Source organism: Carlito syrichta, unplaced genomic scaffold (assembly GCF_000164805.1).
Source record: "Carlito syrichta isolate Samal-C Ts95f unplaced genomic scaffold, Tarsius_syrichta-2.0.1 Scaffold304984, whole genome shotgun sequence".
Taxonomy (NCBI): domain Eukaryota; kingdom Metazoa; phylum Chordata; class Mammalia; order Primates; family Tarsiidae; genus Carlito; species Carlito syrichta.
Window position 1 is genome coordinate 602,680 of NW_007249080.1, and position 7,067 is coordinate 609,746.

At 34.7% G+C, this 7,067-nt stretch overlaps 1 pseudogene; it reads right to left on the bottom strand.

Annotated features, from left to right (window-relative positions):
* Nucleotides 1-507: 507 nt before the first annotated feature.
* Nucleotides 508-3,533, bottom strand: LOC103263362 (annotated as a pseudogene).
* Nucleotides 3,534-7,067: the final 3,534 nt, after the last annotated feature.

A 7,067-nucleotide genomic window follows, 5' to 3' on the forward strand; every position in this document is an offset into this window, starting at 1 on the left:
GAGTGGGAGTCAGTACTTCAGAACACTCTAATAAAGTATTTGACATTACATTATACAATGTCTCAACAATTTAGATGTATCCACAGTATTGGTGCAAACTCATTTGCTTCTGATCTAAACTTTTTTGCATTTTGCAATTAACTTTATGTGTGTGTGATTTTAATAAATAATCTCGCTCCTCATGCAGAAATGAATCAACCCAATGTAAAGAAAAATCCCTCAACCTGGGACAACCTCATCTTACTTTGGAAAGACAAAACAGGTTTTTCTGCTCCTCTTCAACCCAAAAGATGAACAAATGTTCCCACCTTCCCAAAGTTCAAAATGTTACTCTAGTCTTGGAATGTCCAGAGGCAGCTTTTGATAGGCTGACTCAAATCACCTATGTAGGGTAGCTGGAACCACTACAGGAAGCCTTCCTTGGAAATTTCTTAAAACCAGCTCTTGAGAATAGTCCGTGATTGTGTACAAAGGCTCTAAAGTCCAAACGACTTCTGCTATTTCACCTCAGGAGCTAGGCTCAGAGGGAGCATTGGAATTGTCTGGAGCAAGAGCAGAAGCTGTGGCTCTGCTCAGATAGGACCTCAGTAACTCGAGGCTTATTAAGATTTGGGCTGTCAGGTTTCCCTTTTCCACAGTGCCAGCGATCCATGCTTGGTGATCCTCTCAGTACTTGCAAGATTTGATTTCAGAACAAAAGCTAACTACCTGTTCTTTTGGCAGACAAATCAATAATCCCCCAGAGGTTTCAGTGGAGGTTCCTTAAAGGAGCCCAAACCACCCACTGGCCTTGTTGATGGAAACTTTCTCACCAATAATTGCAAATTATGAATGACAAAGGAAACTTCCATTTCTTTGTGGTTTTTCAAGGTTCTGAGAGTGTCCTTGGATGCCAAAGCCTGTGATATCTGTAACGGCATGAGCATTAAATGTGTGCGTATTGAACATAGTTTCCTGATAGGTTAGCTCTACCTCTTTTCTGGAGACCACCATCTTTACCTTATTCCATCTTTCAAGATCATCCAGTCGCTGGTGGGCGTTAACGGCAACTTGGGCTTCTACGGGTTTGGTTAACACAAGCACATCCCCAACAACTGCACTGTCAGGCATTAGGATTCATTTGGATGACACACCACAGTGGCAACTCCACTGATGATAATCCAAGGGTTGACGACCATTTGTCCACCAGTCACTGCAGTCCCTCCTTCCTCCGCAGTATCCCAAAAACCTTTGATCATAAGTGGCGTTACTTTTTCATGCCCCTCCTCACTCATACTCTAGCTGACACTGAGTAATATGAACAGGTTAAAAATAACACATTCAGTAATGCTCATGGCTAGAGGTCACTCAGCATGTTAGCTCAAGCTATGCACCCCACCATATAGGGATCTTCCACCAAGGGGTAAAAGAAGTTTGTGGTCTGCACCAGCAACAGGCCCCCATGCCTCAAAGAGATGACCAGGAGTCCATCCTAATTCCTGGGGCTGGAAAGATTGGGCTGGGGCCAGTCCCGGCTAGAAGGAAGCCTTCCTGAACTGCCTCTTCCTGGCCTTGCAGAAGACTCAGGCCCAGAGGGGGCCGCATGTCTGGCTGGGCAGTATCAGTTCTGCCAGGAGTTTGAACAGCATCGCCTGGGGGACCTTGCAGCCTCATTCCTTCGTGCAGGAGAAGGTCGTGAGCTGCCAGCTCAGGCTGAGGCCCAATGCCTGGGGCTCTAAGGGCTTGTGGTTCGAAAAACTCCAGCCCAGAGGCAAACCAGCTGAGCCTGAGAAGCCTTCTGCCATCACCACAGCCACAGTCAACTCTCCACCGGCGTCCGACTCAACGCCAAGACATGCCTTCCTGGTCTTCCTGGAGGTAAGGTTTCTACACTTCACCTGAACTAGTGAAATGTCATCAATAGAAGACCGGGGTAAGTTTTATATATAGTCTTCTAGTGTTGACATCTCGCCAGTTCAAATATATATATATATAATACATATATTATATATATGTATTACATAGATTATATATGTATATAATATATATGATGTATATACATGATATATAATATATATGATGTAATCATATATATGATGTGATGTTCAAATATATATATATATATTTATATCATATATATGATGTAATGCCTAGAGCATCAACAGAAAGGCTATAGAGTGACACTCAAAAATACTATAGATAAATCAAAATGAAATTCCACAAACAAAAAATTTCACATAGCCCTAGGAAGGAAGGCATGAAAAGGTAAGAATTTTTGTAGGAGTACACAAGATTATTCTAAAATTTACATGGAATGGCAAAAAAGCTAGAGTTGCTAACACATTTTAAAAAACAAGAATAACGTGTGGGGAATTGGTCTATATTCCATTTTTAAAAATATATAGCTACAGCAATCAAGACTAGGTGCTATTGGCAAGGGAATAGATTCACATTCATGGGACAGAATAAAGAACCAGAAAATTACCCCAAGTATGTCTCGTTCATTTTAACGAACATATGAAAGTAATTAAATGGAGAGGGATAGTCTTTACAACAAACGGTTTTGGGGCAATGGGATATCCGCAGGCCAAAAAATGAACTTTGACTTAAACCTCATGCATTTAACAAAATTGTCTAAGAGTTCACTGGGAAAGCTTGAGGAAAAAAACTAAAGTGAATATTTAATGTAAATAATTGTAGATGGATGAAAGATTAAAAGAAAAGTGGGGACAAACATGGAAGGATAATATATAAAGATTATATGTTTTGAGAGAATAGAAACAAGAAAACTAAAAATTAGGAAGAGAAGAAAGTGAGAAATAGAAAAGCAATATAAATCTCATTAAATTTTATATAGACAAGAGGTTGAAATCAAAATATATCATCACCAAATGATAGGTCAGATACTGAAAGATTATATAACAAATAGAAGTCTAAGGTCAACTAACAGGACAAAATGAAAACTTTTCTTAATACCAAAATAAGTTTAAAAAATAAATGAGCAAACAAACCACATCACATAAAAAAACCAAAGTAACTATAACACAATACATACAAGGGAGACCCCAGAAACTCAGAATTATCCTTTTGAAGGAGGGCCCCTAGAAGTACAGGCTTCCCCAGGAACTCATCCGCATCAGTGTACCAGATAGCATTGTTGTGAGAAGCTGATTTCGGCTTCAGGGAATTTTTGGAGTCTCACTCTGCCGCCCAGACTGGAGTGTAGTGGCCCTCCCAGCCACCGCAGCCTTGACCGGCTGGACTCCAACGATCCTTCCGCCTCCGCCTTCCAAGTAGCTGGAACTAACTTTTTTTGATTTATTGTAGAGATGCGGTCTCGCCAAGTTGCCCAGGTGGGTCTCGAACCCGCGGACTCAGACAATCCACTCACCTCAGACTCCCAAGCGTGGGATTACAGGCTGAGCCACCGAGCCCAGCTTGGAGATGCTTTCAATGTGTGTGTTCATTTCTTGATGGGTGATTTACCAGTGCACCTGCCCACACCGTGCTGAGTGTTCAGCAGTTTTTGACCAAAAACACAGCATGATTCCCATGTCGTGTCCTTCCTATTCATCAGTGTTGCTCCCAGTGACTTTTTTTATTCTCTCAGATGAAAAAAGTCCTCTAAGGGAAATGTTTTTCTGATGTGGAAGAGGTGAAACAAAATGACAGAAGCACTAAAAGGTATCAAAATTGATGAGTTCAAAAACGTTTTGAGCAAAGTGTTTCAATAGGTGCATCAAACAGAGAGTACTTTGAAGATGACTGAAGTTTAATCATGTAAGAATAAGTACACAATTTTTTATAAATAAATTCCAAATTTTTGGGGTCCCCCTTCATATAGTTGTAAGATAAAATAATATGTCAAAGTTAATGACCAAATATAAGCCATGAGCACTTTTAGGAATAACCCAGGAGAAATAAAATTATATGTCTACAGAAGTTCAACATGAATATTCATAAAATTTTAATAGCACAAATCTGAAATGACACTAAAGGTACATCAATGAGTGAGCTGAGAAATAATTTTGATATACAATGGAATATTATTTAGCAATAAGATAAACTATTGATACATACAACAACATAGATACATTTCAAAGTAATTATACTGAAAGAAAGAAGGCGGATAAAAATTCATTCATAGTGTATAATTTTATTTAAAATTCTAGAAAATTTTATTTATTTAAAATTCTAGAAAATGACATAAAGCAGATCAGCTGTTTCTGTGGGTGACAAAAGAATTTAGGTAAACTTTTGGTAAAAATGGATATATTTATTAAACAGAATATGGTCCTGGTTTTATATGCCTTTGTTTTATATTCATATGTCAAAATATACCAGATCATGCAATTTAAATATGTGGATTTTGTTATATGTCAATTGTATTTTAATAGAGCTGTTACAAAAAAGAAAAAGCAATTTTACCAATAGATCAAATGTAGCTATCTACAAATTAGTGAATGGAATTACTCATCTTGCAAAGCAAGACTTAACTTTCTACTACATACATAAACAAATCCAAAACAAAATGATGCAGAAAAGCTAAAAATAAAGCAAAGCAAAGAGATATCAGGCAAATAAAACACAATGAAGGCAGGCTTTACAATTTTGACACCAAAGTAGAATTTAAGTCAAAAGCACTAAACCATGACACAAGAGAAAACACTTTACTTCTATAGGTCATATTTTAGAATATAAGTATAACTACTATGAATATATTTGCTTCAAGTAACACAGTATTTACCTTTTAAAAGTAGAAGATGGAAAAATAAATAGATACAAATAATAATAAGAGATTTTTAACCCATCACTTCAATGCAAGAACAAACTCTAAGTCACAGCATAAAAGACCTAAACAACATAATGAATCTTTATGTCTAATGGATATATATCAGACATCCCCCCTTGAGAACAAAGAATACAGTTTCTCAAAATAACATTAAAATTTTACAAAATTAATTATATACTAGGTCACAAAATATATAACATTAATTTTAATATAGAGGTATTATTAATAATACTCTCCGATCACTATGCAATAAAACTATAAATTAGTGAAAGTATTGAGAAAAAGAAAGACCTTTCCTCCTAGAAACCTAAAAACCTTCTCTTGAACAACTCTTGAGTGAAAGGGAAAACAACAACCAACATTATAAAATTATTTTTTTAAAATAATGGAAATGCAAACATTATGTAGCAGATCTCTTGGGAAATAATAAAAATATACTCACAGATCATATTAAAAATACAAAAGATTAAAACAAGTGCATTAATATTCCAATAAAAAATGAATTAGAAAATTAACAACAAAGTAAACCACAATACAGCACAATGAAAAAATAATAAAGATATAAGCAGAAATTAATGAGATAAAGCCAAGAAAACTGATAGCTCCAACTAATAAATAAAAATTCTGATTCTTTCAAAAACAATGAAATATTCAAACTCCAGGCTAATTTAATGAAAAAAATAGAGAAAACATAGATATACAAAGTAAGAAATGACATAAGGGTAATAACTAAAACAAAAGAGATATTTTAAAAACTATTGGAAAAAGCTACTTTGAAAATCTCTAGACAAATAGATTTTGAAACCTAGTTGAAATTAATGAATCATATGAAAATGTCTTTTACCAAAATTAGTCCCATTAGAGCTAGAAATCTTAAACACACCAATTTATGTAGAAAAAAATAAAGTTACACTTTACAATTAAGCACCAGGACCAGTTATTTTCCCAGAGGAAATCTACCACATCTCTAAAGAACAGATAATTGCAACTCCACATAAAACGTTTTGAGTGGAGTAAGTGAAGAAAAATACTCCAACGTCTTTTTTGAAGCTAGTATAACATCAAGAATTAAACCAAATAAAGACAGGACAAAAAATAAATAAATTTGCAAACTGATAAATAAAATATTAGTGAAGATATATTATGAAACCACATTTATGTGGTATTTATTTCAGGAATGCAATATTGACTGTCACTGCCTCTCCCGCTCTCTCTCTCTACGGCTGTCTCTCTTTCTGCACACATACACACAAATAAGGCAAATCTTCCCAATTCCTCCTTTATTATTAACACTGTACTGCAGATATTGCCCAGTCAATTAAATCAACCAACTAGAAGCATATGAATTAGAAAAGAGGAAGTAAAAAATTCTTCACTAGAAGAAAAAATAGTAGTACATCTAGAAAACCTGAGAAAATCAATAATATTGTCAAACAATAAAAAATGAATAATGTAGCAGGATATACAAATGATATACAAAAATCAATAAACTTCATATATAGCAAAATAATCAGTTAGAAGATAAAATGGTAGGAAAAAAACTTTGTTTCAATCACCAAATAAAACAGAATACTTAGAAATATATTTAACAAGAAATAAGCCAAACCTAGATGGGACAAAGTTTGAAATATTCTTGCAATTCATGTTTGTAGGTTTATACAAGAAACACATCTCTTATTCTTCAACAAGTCAATGTCATAAAGATGTCATTCTTCATTCTTCCTGGAAGTAATTCATAAATTTTACACAATTCAATAAAATACTAATAAACTAGCTATATGCAGTCAGAAAACTTGATACAAAATTTAATGTGGAAAAATAATCATACAGAAATAGCTAGAAAAACAATGAGAAAGAGCAACCAGCCTCACAAAACATTAAAACAAATAAAGTAGTTTCCATAAAAAAGCTATATAGCGTTGGCCCATAAATAGACCAGTATAAAATAGAAATTCCAGAAACAGACCAAGGTACATATGGAAATTAAGTATGTGATAAAGATGTCATAGCAAATCACTGGAACAAAGATGGGGTTTTTTTTGGTTTTTTTTTTAAGATAAATGGTGCTGAGATATGTAGCTAACCATTGTGAAAAAGATAAAAATGGAGATTCATGTCTCACACTATAAGAAAAAATCTCCAAATGAATCAGGGACCTAAATATAAAAACTACATACAAGCAGGAAAAGGAAACGTTCAAGTTTCTCGATAACCTGGGTATAGAAATGGCTTTTAAAATATGACTCAAAATCCAGATGTCATATTTTAAAATTGCAAAATTCTACTATATTAAAAA